General features: G+C 37.1%; 1 protein-coding gene and 1 long non-coding RNA gene across 8 annotated transcripts in view; one reads left to right on the forward strand and one right to left on the reverse strand.

Moving 5' to 3' along the window:
• Nucleotides 1–4,381, reverse strand: part of LOC749254 (solute carrier organic anion transporter family member 1B3) — a 107,527-nt gene extending 103,146 nt beyond the window's left edge. Inside the window, exons 1-2 of one of the 2 annotated variants that reach the window (XM_063785885.1) lie at nt 4,152–4,381; nt 2,658–2,798 (exon numbers count right to left, since the gene is read on the reverse strand). The gene's annotated coding sequence lies outside the window, so the exon portion shown is untranslated. Of the gene's footprint in view, nt 1–2,657; nt 2,799–4,151 lie in introns of those variants that run through there. The other variant, XM_016923823.4, reaches the window with a different exon arrangement.
• A 608-nt stretch (nt 4,382–4,989) lies between these two features.
• LOC107966622 (uncharacterized) overlaps nt 4,990–13,719 on the forward strand; it is a 216,643-nt gene continuing 207,913 nt past the window's right edge. For 4 of the 6 annotated variants that reach the window (XR_010148074.1, XR_010148075.1, XR_010148073.1 and 1 more), the window contains exon 1: nt 5,068–5,200. This is a non-coding gene — a long non-coding RNA (uncharacterized LOC107966622). Of the gene's footprint in view, nt 5,201–11,636; nt 11,770–13,719 lie in introns of all 6 variants that reach the window. The other 2 variants (XR_010148072.1, XR_008538503.2) reach the window with 1 other exon arrangement.

The raw sequence follows: 13,719 nt of genomic DNA on the forward strand, positions 1-13,719 counted from the left end.
AGAGCAACTCAAATTTTTCGCCACTCTGCTCGTACATGCCAATGATCACAAAAGCCCAGCAGTATTAATTTTGGTGTCACAAACAAATTTTAGTGTTTAGACAAATTTTCTAATATAGAATCTGTGAATAATGAAGATCTACTGCATATTTCATGCATTAATTTACTCAACAAGGATTTGATTCTCTATATTATAAATGCATAAAAACCATAAATATATATCATGCATATTTAGTGGATAATGCATGAATATGGAAAAATCAACATCTGAAGATATTATCACTTATGTATATGCGAGTGTATATAAATACACTCATGAATGGAGAAACCCATACCTATGTATCTCTAAGAGAAGTTCAATTATTCCACTTTTTGTATGTGTTTTGTAGGTGAAGTGAGGAAAAAAATCAATAATTTGGTGGTCTCAAGGTAATAAGCAGTCCCTTAATAAATTGACACCACTTTTTCCACGAATATCTCTGTTTCTTCATAATTTAAAAGTTGGAAAATATTTATTTTTTACCAATTAATTCTATAATTGCAAATCTTTTTGAATGACTTGCAAGGTAGACAGTCTTCCTTCAGCTTTAGAGTTTTCTTTTTCTTCATACTAAACAAATATTCTTGAAGGCTTGAAGACTATTATCTCACCACTCAAGCCTTGTTTCTTTCAATTGATTAATTTCTACTTGTCCTGTCTTCCAGCTTGCTTTCTTTCCTATGCATATCATGTACATTCTTGGAATCATTCAAAGATCCCTCTTACAACAAAAATAAAACTTACACTTCCTATTTGAGGGTCTTCACAGTCTAAATCAATCCATGTTTTTAGTCCCATTTCCCAATACAACCATAAGCACTTGCAGACGTACGGAACCACTGTCCCAAGAGAAAAGCTCTCTACCTTCATGTATATGTCTTCCATTCCTGGAATGTCCTTCCCTATCTCTTGGCTGTAATGCAGCTCCAAATCACACCACTTTAATGTTTCCCTATTTACCTCTAGTTGAAATAAACTCTCTCATCCTTCTGTACCACTGGAGAACATACCCGAATAATCATTACTTTTTTCTGTTATTTCCCCTACTTTCCAAGACAACTATTCCACACCTCTTTTATGTTCAGATAAAATACCCATCCAGAAAAATAAGAAATGTGGGCACTTGGTTCCTCATCTCTCAGAAAGGTTAAATTGTATCAAGTAGGCCGGGCGCGGTGACTCATGCCTGTAATCCCAGCACTTTGGGAGGCCAAGGCGGGCAGATCACCTGAGGTTGGGAGATCGAGACCAGCCTGACCAACACGGAGAAACCCCATTTCTGCCAAAAATACAAAATTAGCTGGGTGTGGTGGCGCATGCCTGTAATCTCAGCTACTCTGGAAGCTCAGGCAGGAGAATCACTTGAACCCAGGAGGCTGAGGTTGTGGTGAGCTGAAATCGCGCCATTGCACTCCAGCCTGGGCAACAAGAGCGAAACTCCTTCTCAAAAAAAAAAAAAAAAAAAAAAAAAAAAATGTATCAAGTAAGTACAAAGTACCTAGAAAACTTGAGTATCAATTTAGCCTTGAATAAATACCACACTTTTTACTTCATTGTGGCATTTTAAGCCTTATTTAGAAGCGTTTAATATATTTTGCTCTGAACATATTATTTCTGAGTTCCAAATTATTGACATAAATAAATTTTGAGGACACAATATGTTTATAGACAGAGCCACAGGCATCTGTATGCAGCATTGCAACTCTTCCCTGAACAGAACAGGTCAGTTCTTCACAGTTTGATTGGGCTGAAGTAGAGGGCAGAATCTTACCAGCCTCTGCTTATTTCTGTTAAGCTTTTCATATTTAAGGGGTTATAGAAAACCAGTGCAGGCCAAGTGACCCAGTTTCTAGCATGTACCTATGGAACTGAGGAGGATAAAAGGGAAAACAGCATTTCCTAACTTCTTAGATTGTTGAGAGGAGAGACTTTCTGCATCCCCACCTTACTTTCACAATAAAAATAATTGTCTTATCAGGGAAGCCACCTTCCTGAATGGGTGAAGGGGACCATTATTTATTGAGCTGTTAATTCTTTCCAAGAGCTGTGCCTAGAAGACTTTTTTCTCTTATTTGAATGGAGATAAAAAAGTTATCTAGAAAATCTGTTTCCCCTCACCCTAAAACAAACTTGAGTTGAATGGAGGAAAGTGAGGTGATTAAATGACTTTGAAACATATTTTCCACCCCTCCACCCACCCACTCCTACTTATCCAGTTAAAGTGAAATCAAAGAAATAGGGAGCCTGGTATAGTAATTCAAAACAGTTTATACAAATAATTATCTTATAGTATATTTTAAGAGAGTAACTAGAAGTCCATCCTTTCAGACTTCATGTTTCATTTGTTTAGAAAGCAATAGAAATAGGACTCCAAACTTTATTTTTCACTTTATAAAGGTATGATTTACTCTTATTTTTGAGTATATAAATCTGAGGCTCTTCTATTTCTAGAAGGGATATTTACAAAGCTTTAAGAGCTCAGAACACAAGTGTGGAGAAGACACAGAGCATTAAATCTGTAATATTTATCATAAGTACCAAAAACATTTTCACTGAAATTTGTTAAAATTTCTTACATAAAAGAAATGTTTTAATTAGACAACCTCGACGGTTCTTACCTGGACTTTGAATGCTACAGCAACTGCAACAAGTCCATCCTTTTTCTGATGTTAAAGTCTCACTTTAAATGGTTAGTTGGCTTTTTATTTGTTTGTTTTTATGAGTCCAATGATGATTAACCATCTTATTAGGTCATTGTCCTAGGCAAACAGAAAAAACATACCTAGCTAATTCTAGGAGTTCACCCCAGAAGCCTATCTTTTAAACATTTTATTAATAATTTCTCAGAATGTACACATTATGTTAACATTAGAAAATAAATTATTTCTGGGAATGATTTATTTCTTATTCAATTAAGTTGGTTGCATAAGATTTTCTTCTTTAGAAATACAAATACAACACATTATCCAAAGTGTTTAAAACTATTCCAAATAGAAAATATGTCAAGGCGATTTTTTAAAATGTCCCTACATGTTACATTAGCATTCAAAAAATAAAACATACCTTCTTTGCTTGTTACATGTGTATGGATCTAATATGATGTACATGGACACTGGATATCTCACATGGAATACTAAATTGCCAATTAATTACAAGACTAGTCTTCTAAATGACAAAAATCAAGACTAGTCTGTATGATATATTCCTTACATCAATGTGTAAAGGAATAATGATCTCCTTCTATTGACTTGCTTTTTAGAGAATGGAAGACCTTCCATTCTCTAAAATGTGGGAAGAGAAAGTTCCATCTAAGAAGTGGAAGAGCCAGTCAAGGCCCCTGGTCTGCCCGTGCCTGCCAGTGCTCTTGATAACACAATATGGAAAGTGCCCTTTAACAATGATTGGCAGTCAGTTAATTACTTTAGAATTTCATTCTAACCTTAGAAAATCTTCCCTCTCCTTTTCCAATAACGGATATAAAATAGAGGAACCTCATTTGTGTTGAGGACAGGAACCCGACATTTCTATCTGTGTCAATAGTCTCTGGCTCAGTGACTACCATATATGGGTGCTCAGTAAATCCGTAGGAGCCCAATACAGGACATGTTCAATCTTTATGCTAGAGGTGTCTTGGGCACAGAGGGCCAGGGTGACCTTTCCAAGATCAAACCCATGCCTCTTGGCTCAAACCCTAATCCATCTCTAGAACCTGGGGATGTATATTATATAATGTTCTATAAACTTTATATAATTTGTCCTCATGATACTTGCTTGGGTAAGTATGAGAATTATTTCCATTCACATGAAAAAAAGGTGGTCTTGGAGAAATGCTAAATGACTTGCCCAAGTTCACATAGCTAGTAAGTGGCAGAGCTAAACTTTAGACCCAGGTTTCTTTCTCCCCAGCCCCTCTGCATTTTCTCCAGCATGGTCTACCAACAAGTCAACACTGTTTACTTGGAGATTTTCAAACTGGCTGCAACGTGACTTGTTGAGGCCACACACATATAAAAGAGGGAGGGAGCTGTATTCTTTACTCTGTGCCAGATTTTGCTCAGATACGAAAATAAAGCTACTGAAAACTGTAGAACAGAAGCTGTTGACACTTTTACCTCAAAGACTGGTAATAGGTCTTCAATAATCCAGACACATGTTGCAGTCCAGTTTATCTACAGCCAAGAGTGTATTTACAGGATAGCAATTAGCTGTGGTCTCTCCAGTCAAGGAACAGGATTAACCTAATTAGCCACTAATGTCACCAAATGCATGACCTGAAAAGGCAGGCAGGGGCAGCCCAAGCTGGAATAGCCAGCCACCAACAGTAGTTTAGAGTACCTCATACAGAGGAGGAGACTTATTTCAGTAGCATTTCAATTAAACACATCACTAAATCATACAGACACATGCAAATATAAAAATGCAAATTTGAAATACAACACTTTCTTGTAGGTGATTTTGGGACTGAAACAGGGGACTGAAACTTCACACAACCACTGTTTTGTCCCCGGTGGATTCCTAGGGAGTATCTCAGTGCCTTGCACTCAATACTGTTTACTGAGTAAAGGAATCAGTGAGTACAAACATGATCTTATGAAAGCAAAATCACTTATAAAGCTACATACATCTCTAATTCTCATTTGGTTTTAACTTCCCCATTGCAATTAAAAGTCTACCTTCATTTCCACGCATATCAACCAATATCCCCCAAAAAGAAAGTTGCATGAAAAAAGTTGCATGAAAAAAACAGAAAAGTTGCATGAAAAAAACAGAATTTCCACCGTGTCCCAGATTTTCCAAATAATCCTGCCATTCGGAAGCCTGTTCATAGCCCCAAAGTACTGAAAGGCCTTGCAAAATGCTCATAGGTGGAACAGCAGGAAGCATCTAGAGCCATCTCAGAGGGAGCCTTCTGCTTCCAGAAATAAATTCACACATTCACAGGTGCTTCCTGTTTTTTCAAACACCTTGCCCACCTTCTGCACACCAAGCGTGGATTCTGCAAAATGTGAGCCCAACAGGAAGCTGCCTGCAATTTCAGGTAGCTTTTCTGACTCTTAAAGAGATCTCAAGTATACTTTCAGAGAAATGCCAGCAAAAACTGTAGTCATTTGGGAAGGAATAAGCCTGGAAGAAAAAGATACAACGAACTAGCACAACGAGGGTGAGAACATTTTTCATGAAAATGCTGTTTGTAAATTACATTTTTAAACACATAAATGTGTTTTCTTTAGGTTTTTAGCTCCTGTGGGTGGAATTAGGAGAACCAACTGTAAGTGGGTGGTGTTTGTCATATCTCTGCTGTGAGGGAGGAAGAAGAAGGAGGAAGGCTGGGGTGGAGAGGAGGAAGGAGACCCGCATGGCTGGAATGTCTCCACTGAGCTCAGGGGGATGAATTCCTCTGAGACTTCTTCTATTTCAGGAAGCTCACAAACCCTTCCTGAGATCTCAGAATAACCTTGAAATGAACATGTAGAACATCGATTAAGTTGTGAGAGTGTTCACAGTAAGCTTTGATTGAACTATTCTAGGGAATTTCTTCTTAACATGGTCACAGGTGGATGAGTTGGGAAGAAAATGCCATGGGCGCCGTACTCAGTTTTAAAATGAATTCAGAGAAGTTGTTCAAGGTGATGAGTGCCATGTCACATATCATAGGTCTTGGATAATTTAGGGTGATTTTTTAATTGTAATTAAAACTACTAATTGCATAATTACTGCTAACACTACTGCTTCAGTTCCAAGTATGTATTCTTACATTTGCTTTTGTTTTCTTCTGTATTTTCCCAGCCATATTGCCAAATTAAGTTAAATCATGTAAATAATTTTGCTGATTAAATTGACATCTTAATGTTCTTTTTTTCTGAAATGAAACTAAAAACAATATCTACAAAGTTAAGCTTTTCAACTTAACTGGTAAAAGGGCTGCATGGGAGAATGTTTCTCAGCTGAAATTCAAAGAAATGTCTTTAACCTACAATGGTCAGAACTGGTCCATATAAATCCTCTCTGAGCTCACCTTTGGCAGTGAATTAAGGGAACAAAGTTAAGAGCGATTAACTTTGTTTTGCTTGTAGTAACAAAAATAGAAACATCTGAACATCTTATATGACCAATAGAAGCTTTCTAATCCTTTTTTAAAGGAAACTTTATACACCTAAGGGTTTGAAATACATTAATACTTTTTTTTTTTTGAGATGGAGTCTTGCACTGTCGACCGGGCTGGAGTGCAGTGGCGCGATCTCAGCTCACTGCAACCTCCGCCTCCTGACTTCAAGTGATTCTCCTGCCTCAGCCTCCCAATGGCTGGGATTACAGGTGCCTGTCACCATGCCCAGCTAGTTTTTTGTATTTTTAGTGGAGATGGGGTTTCCCTATGTTGGCCAAGCTGGTCTCAAACTCCTGACCTTGTGATCCGCCCGCCTCGGCCTCTCAAAGTGCTGGGATTACAGGCATGAGCCACTGCTACATAAATAATTTTTTTTTATCTTTAAACTCTGTTCTACACAAGAAATTATTTATCTTCCACCTGCCCTATGTGGTTTGGTGAAGCACCATGTCACCATGTGCATATGGCTATTAAAGATCCAATATGCACATGCTGTAGTTTCAAACAAGTTGCTGTCCAGAAAGAACCTGACATCCTCTCAGGACACACACATATCACAGTAAAATGATACCAGATAATGGCAAAGGAGGGATGGAGTCTAGACTTGGTTCTATTATTTACCAAGTATCTCTAGGTTTCCATTTTCTCATTAGCAAAAAGAGGAAATTGGATTATGTGTTCTGTAAAACTGCTCCTAGCTTTAAAGTGTATTGATTATTAGGTTTTAAGAAGATCTGAAATAAAAGACGGCACATGCTAAGTGGCAGATGAGCTGCTATAATGGTTCTGAAAAGGAAACGACTGCATAGGGTTGGAGCATCTGGGAAAGCCCCCGTGGGGTTGAGAGGTGTAGTTGGCTCTAGAAAATGGGCAGAACCTAAGAAGGTAGAGATGAGGGGGAACAGTTCACAGGGCACACTCAGGAGACCAGGGGATGCTCGACTGTGGCTAGATCCAGACAGACCCCCGATGCACATGTGAGTGCTAGAGAAAATCTTGTTCCTTGCCACCTTAATGAATGTGGCTAGATCCAGACAGACCCCCGATGCACATGTGAGTGCTAGAGAAAATCTTGTTCCTTGCCACCTTAATGAATGAGGATAATAACATCACTTGTGGGAAAGTTTTAGTAGCTAAGACTGCTGATCCAATGGGCAAAGCATCTTCAAAGGAAAGCCAGCAAGATGGGCCATGTTAAACCCAGAACTTTTGCCAAGGCTCTTTGGCTTCTCCGCACCAGGGAGGTCTCAGTCAGTACTTCGTACTGCAAGTATGCCCTCACATGACTCCTCTCTTTTAAATAGCTGGAAGTCTCTTAAACAGGTTCAAAAAACAAGACTTCCTAATACAAAACCAAACAAATTCTGCCATCTCTTAGCTCTGTGACCTTGAAAAGTTTGTTTTAAATGAAATAGCTCAAGGATAGAGAAAATTATCTAGAATGAAATAATAAGTGTCCATATGCTTGTCATCCAGCTTTGTTACATGTTATTGCTCTTAGTTATTTTCTCATAGTTATTTCAGATTTTTCACAAGGAAAGAAAGGTTAAAGTTGACGCTAATTATGTACTACCTTTCAAGCCAATTCTCTTCCTCTCTCTCTCTTTCTCTTTCTCTCTGTCTCTGTATCCAGGAGTAAACACATTTTGAATTTGATGTTTATCTTCCCGTGATGTTTCTGTATTTATGCTCCATAGACACCTACAAATAATATTGAGTATTGTTTTGTGTCCCTAGATGTTATATGAATGGTATCATACTTTGCATTTCTTTTAATATCTTGCTTTGGTAATTCACCATTAAATTGTTGAGGTTTATCCATGTTGATACACATTATTTTCACTGCTACATAGTATTCCACTGAATCATTATTCCAAAATTTATCAATCTATTTTCTTGTTAGTGGAATCTTGGGTTGTTTAAAAGATCTTTCTATCTCGAATAATGTTGCAACATAGCCCTCTCACACGTTTCCTCCACATAGGTCAAAGTTTACCTAGGAGCCATTGGAGGACACATATACTGTTAGTTTTGGAAGGTATTATATAACTGCTCTGTCCTTTTCTAACAGTGACAGCTTCCAATTCTCTACATCCTTGCCCACGTGCAACATTTTAATCCTTTTCAATTTGATAGGTATACTATTTTAATGTACGTTTACATGCTATGAAAGCCTTTTATGCTCCATTGTACAGAATACTGAAGTAAAATCTTTATTTCTCTTGCTGCATAGCCCAGTCTAGTTCCTTTTAGGACTAATCTAATTCCTTTCAGTTTATGGTATTTTGGTTACCAAATTAGACACTGTTTTTCTTTGAGTAAATATATCTCAAAGCAAGTGTTGACTTTGCACAGTAACAAAGAAAGGTAAATTGTTTGCAAAAGTAGAGATAATATCACTGTGCCAACTTTAAGGTTCAGAAAACATCCCTTGATTTCGTATCCCATTTTCTTTCTCTTTGGTCCTCCCACCAGTTGATAACCACCATGAACAGCCAAAATACTGCATGCAAAATTATATTTGTGATATTTGCAGCTTGACTTAAGAAAATGAAGTAGCCGAAAATCTGAGAAATATGTCCTCTTGTCACTTTCCTGTCCTTGTGCAGTGCTGAGGGATTTCAGACACAAACAGGTCCCCATTAGGCTCGAATCACTTTGATAAATCTCTGATAAGCATCAAGGTTCTGGGGCTTTTTACAGAAAAGAATTTCTTTTTCTTTATTTTTTAATTTCTGAATTTCATTGGGCAGATGAAAGTTCCTCTGTTTCTTTAGAAAATCACCCTCTGTTTTTTATGCAGTTCATGATGTACTTTCTTCTTTCACTCGGACAGGATTTAGAAGAGCAATCTGGCATTCATCTCAGTGAAAGCATCAAAATATCTAACTCTGTCAGATCATTAAATAGAACACTATATAGTTATAAAATATACATCCTAAACCATTTATAAAAGGTCATTGAGGAATCTTAAGTGATCTGAAAAATGTTCATGAGATAAAGCTCAGGCAGTGGAAATAAACTATATGTATATGTGCATATCAAAAACAGTTCCATCTCTATCTTTCAATCTATTTATCATCAATCTATCTAGATAAAAGAAATATACCAAAATACTAACAGTGAATATCTTCCAGTGAAGAGATCATGAATTATTAAACACTTAAAAATATATTTCTGATTTTCCAATAGTTCTACCATGAACATATATTATTTTTATGACCTAAAATGATTAGAACAAAAGGCACTTATTAATAAAAAAGATAATGTAACAAAGTTCTAAGAAGACATAGTCTTATAGTATGGAGGCTTGATCAAGAAATTTAATATATTCAGTTACTTTTCTTTTGACTTTCCTTTTATTTTTCTTTTTGCAAACTCTTTCTGAGTTGAACATAGGTTTGGGAAAATAACAGAATTGTAACTTTCCACATATATTTCTTAAACATATGTTTAGTAAATTTAGACATGTACAAGCATGTCTAAATGGTAGCCTGCTGTAGTTTATTTGCATAAAGGGCAGAGGGTCTCAGTAATAACAAGTTATTATTTTCTTAAGGTTGATGGTTAGTACCATCATGTTCCCCCAAAAAACCCCACTCATTGTGGCATGGGGAATAATTTAACCTTCCAAGCATTGGGAGGCATGTCAGTAGAGGAAGGCAGTCATCATCACAAGAGAGTTGTTGTACACAGGTTGAATTGGGGTTGTCCTTTGGCTAAAGAACTCAGTTGCACCTTCATACAGTGACAACAAGCTTCCTGCCCCTCCTTCAGAGAAGAGCCATGGCCCTCAGTAGAGGGAGCTATAACAGAGGATGAGTTAAATGAATGCTTTATTAACCAGTGTTGGTTCAAATCAATAAGTCACAGAATTCCCAGTTTCATTCATATCCATCAACGCATCGTTATATCCACATGGAGGTACAGAAAGGAAGGACAGTAGGCGGATGATGTTGTGGGGATCTCCTACCCCTCCTGAGTTCCTATTACATCTATTATAATCACAATCCTACACTTATTTCTTGAGTAAACAAATACGGAGATTTTTTAAATATGCTGCTTTATCCTAACTTGGTAAAACCCCTATATACAATTACCTAAAACTAGGGGGAGAATTTAAATACAGCTTTCAAAGCAATTTAGCAATTGTGTATGAAATGGACACACAATATGTCTGCCGCTATTCTAAACATTGTAAGGCTGAAGAAATAAGACACTCCTCCAAAAAGAACATCTAGGGATCTTATCTGGATGATGAAATAGATGTACATGAAGCACACAAACAACATTACATGTTCTAGGAGGTGCAGTAAGATGAAGCATCATAAGTGATGAAAGTGATCCACTGCAGATTTAAAGTATGGACCCTGGAATTGGCTTCCCTGAATTCCAATCTCAGTTCATTTTATTATTGGCTGTGTTTAAAGAAACTTAGGCAAGTTACCTAACCTCTTTATGCCTCAGTTTCCTCATCCAGAAAGTGGTGAAACTAATATGTTTCATAAATTGTATATAATATGCTTACAAGAGTGTCTTAATACACAGATGAAGCTCAAGAAACAATTACTTTTATTACTATCAAATGTCAAGAAAACTAGTTTAGAGACTACATATTGATACTTAGAAAATCTTTATTGCCAGGGTTGGACCAGGCTTTTGAGAGAAAGTGCCTTTTAGAAATGGCAGGGTGGGCTGAGAGTGGTGGCTCACGTCTGTAATCCCAGCACTTTGGGAGGCCAAGGTGGGAGATCATGAGGTCAAGAGATCGAGACCATCCTGGCCAACATGGTGAAACCCTGTCTCTAAAAAAATACAAAAACTAGCTGGGCATGGTGGCGCGTGCCTATAGTCCCAGCTACTCAGGAGGCTGAGGCAGGAGAATCGCTTGAACCCAGGAAGCGGAGGCTGCAGTGAGCTGAGATTGTGCCACTGCACTCCAGCCTGGTGACAGAGTGAGACTCCATTTCAAAAAAAAAAAAAAAAAAAAAAAAGGGCCGCGCACTGTGGCTCACGCCTGTAATCTTAGAACTTCGGGAGGCCGAGGCAGGCAGATTACGAGGTCAGGAGATCGAGACCATCCTGAATAACATGGTGAAACCCTGTCTCTCCTAAAAATTCAAAAAATTAGCCAGGCATGGTGTCACGTGCCTGTATTCCCAGCTATTCGGAAGGCTGAGTCAGGAGAATCACTTGAACCTGGGAGGCAGAGGTTGCAGTGAGCCAAGATTGCGCCACTGCACTCCAGCCTGGGTGACAGAGTGAGACTCGGTCTCCAAAAAAAAAAAGAAAAGAAAAGAAATGGCAGGGTGAGATATTCAAATAAAACTTTCAGTTTGCCTTTTACAAAAGACTGAGGATTATTTATCCCAACAAATGCAAAATGATTTCCATAAAGAGTAGAAAATATAAGTGGTAGGAAGAAATATATCAGCTGATTATTTTCTTTAAAACAAGAATCTCAGATCACTCATTTGACATTTCTCTTCAGAGTTTGAAAAGTTCATGACAGCTCACAGCTGATGATGGTGGCAATCTTAAGGATACAGAAAGCTCATTCCTCATGCAGGGAAGAAGAAAATATTCTAAAGAACAGATAAGCATATTCCATGAAATCAAAAAAGGTAGGAAAACAATATTTATTCATTAACTCCTTCACTCACTCAACGAACATATATTTAGTGCCTACTATGTGTTAGGCATGGTAACAGAATCTGGAATCCAAAATTTAAAAAGTCTCTGTCCTGAAGAGTTTACAAGACAGGGCAGTAAGTAAGTGATCAAAATACCATATGATAGCAATTAGTACAAGGCATGGAGCTGAGCCTGGATAGTAAAGCAGAGGCCATGTGAATGAGTTTTGTCTTTATTCTGATACAAATGTGAATCCATTGAAAGATTTAAACAAAGAGAATGCCATCTAACTAGTTTCATTCTTAAAAGATCATACTTGTTGTATAGTGAGAACAAATTGAATGGTGAATCAGAGCTGAGATTTTGTTATTTTTATAACTACAAAATCTTGTATAGTTTTCTATGTCTATAAAGTACAATGAGTTCACACCCTCTTAAATCTATGTAGCTGTGGGTCCCCTCCATGCTATTATTCATCTAGCAGTCTGCCTTCTGCTCCCACTCATTTCCCTACAATGAATAACAGAACTGCAAGTAGACAAAGAAGGATGGAGAATGAACTTGGTTTCTCTCTTTCAAATGGAAGCTAGCAGAAAAGCTCAGGAACTCACACCTTGAGGAGAGGGTAATATGCAGTGGTTAATAACATAGGATATTGATTTAAAAACCAGTGTTGTCCATTGCTCATTCTATGACCTTAGGCAAACTTGTCAATATTTCTGCTCTTAATATCTTTACTTTATGATGGTAATAAAGTTATTTCTATCTTTTATTTGTCAGACTCAGCTAACTACTATAAGAAATAAATCAAATCTCAGAGGCTTAACACAATAAACATGTATTTCTGGTTCAAGTTAAGAAAAGGCATTAACTAAAACAATAAGATAAGTTATTATAATATAAAATAGCAGGATAAAAACATTACATAGATAACTTACTATTTTATATACATAAACAATGATTATTTAGGAGATGTAATAACAGAAAAACCCTCATTTATAATAACAACAAAGAACATGAAACACTTAAATAAACTTAAAAGGAAATGTGCAAAAACTGTATGAGGAAAGCATTTCTGAAAGACATAAAACACTGAAGAAGAGCCAAGAAAACACTTAAAAAGAAAAACTAGGAGGAAGAACTAGCCCTATCACACATTAAAACATACTATAAAGTCTTCATAATTAAGAGTGTGGGATGCAGGTGCATGACTAGGCAAACGAACTGACAGAATAAATTAGAAAGCCCAGAAATCGACTCAAGTACATATGGAAATTTAGTATATGATAAGTGACATCACAAAATTGCTGGGGCAAGCAAATTTTAATAGATGGTTCTGGGACAACTGGATAGCTATTGGGAATGAAATAAGTTTAGATCCATATCTCACACCATATACAAGCATAAAGACCCAATGAAAAAGAGATATAATATAAATGTAAAACAAAAAAAAATTTTTTTTAAATAGCAGAAGAAAACATGGGTGAATTTCTATTTAACGTTGGTATAGGGAAAGATTTTCTAACCATGACTCAAAATCCAGAGGCAATTAAAAAAAAAAGATTGACGAGTGGCCACATAAAAATAAAAATTTTAGTGCATGGCAAAAACACCATAAACAAAGTCAAACGACAAACAAACTTTAAAAAAATGCTTGCAACATTAATCTTTCTATAATAAAGTATATATTCTGCTAATATATTAAAAACTCCTAAAATTGAAAGAGAAGGGATTTTTTTTTTTTTTTTTTTTTTTTTTTTTTTTTTTGAGACGGAGTCTCGCTCTGTCGCCCAGGCTGGAGTGCAGTGGCGCGATCTCGGCTCACTGCAAGCTCCGCCTCCCGGGTTCACGCCATTCTCCTGCCTCAGCCTCCCGAGTAGCTGGGACTACAGGCGCCCGCTACCACGCCCGGCTAATTTTTTGTATTTTTAGTAGAGACG

This window comes from Pan troglodytes, chromosome 10 (genome assembly GCF_028858775.2).
Source record: "Pan troglodytes isolate AG18354 chromosome 10, NHGRI_mPanTro3-v2.0_pri, whole genome shotgun sequence".
Taxonomy (NCBI): Eukaryota; Metazoa; Chordata; class Mammalia; order Primates; family Hominidae; genus Pan; species Pan troglodytes.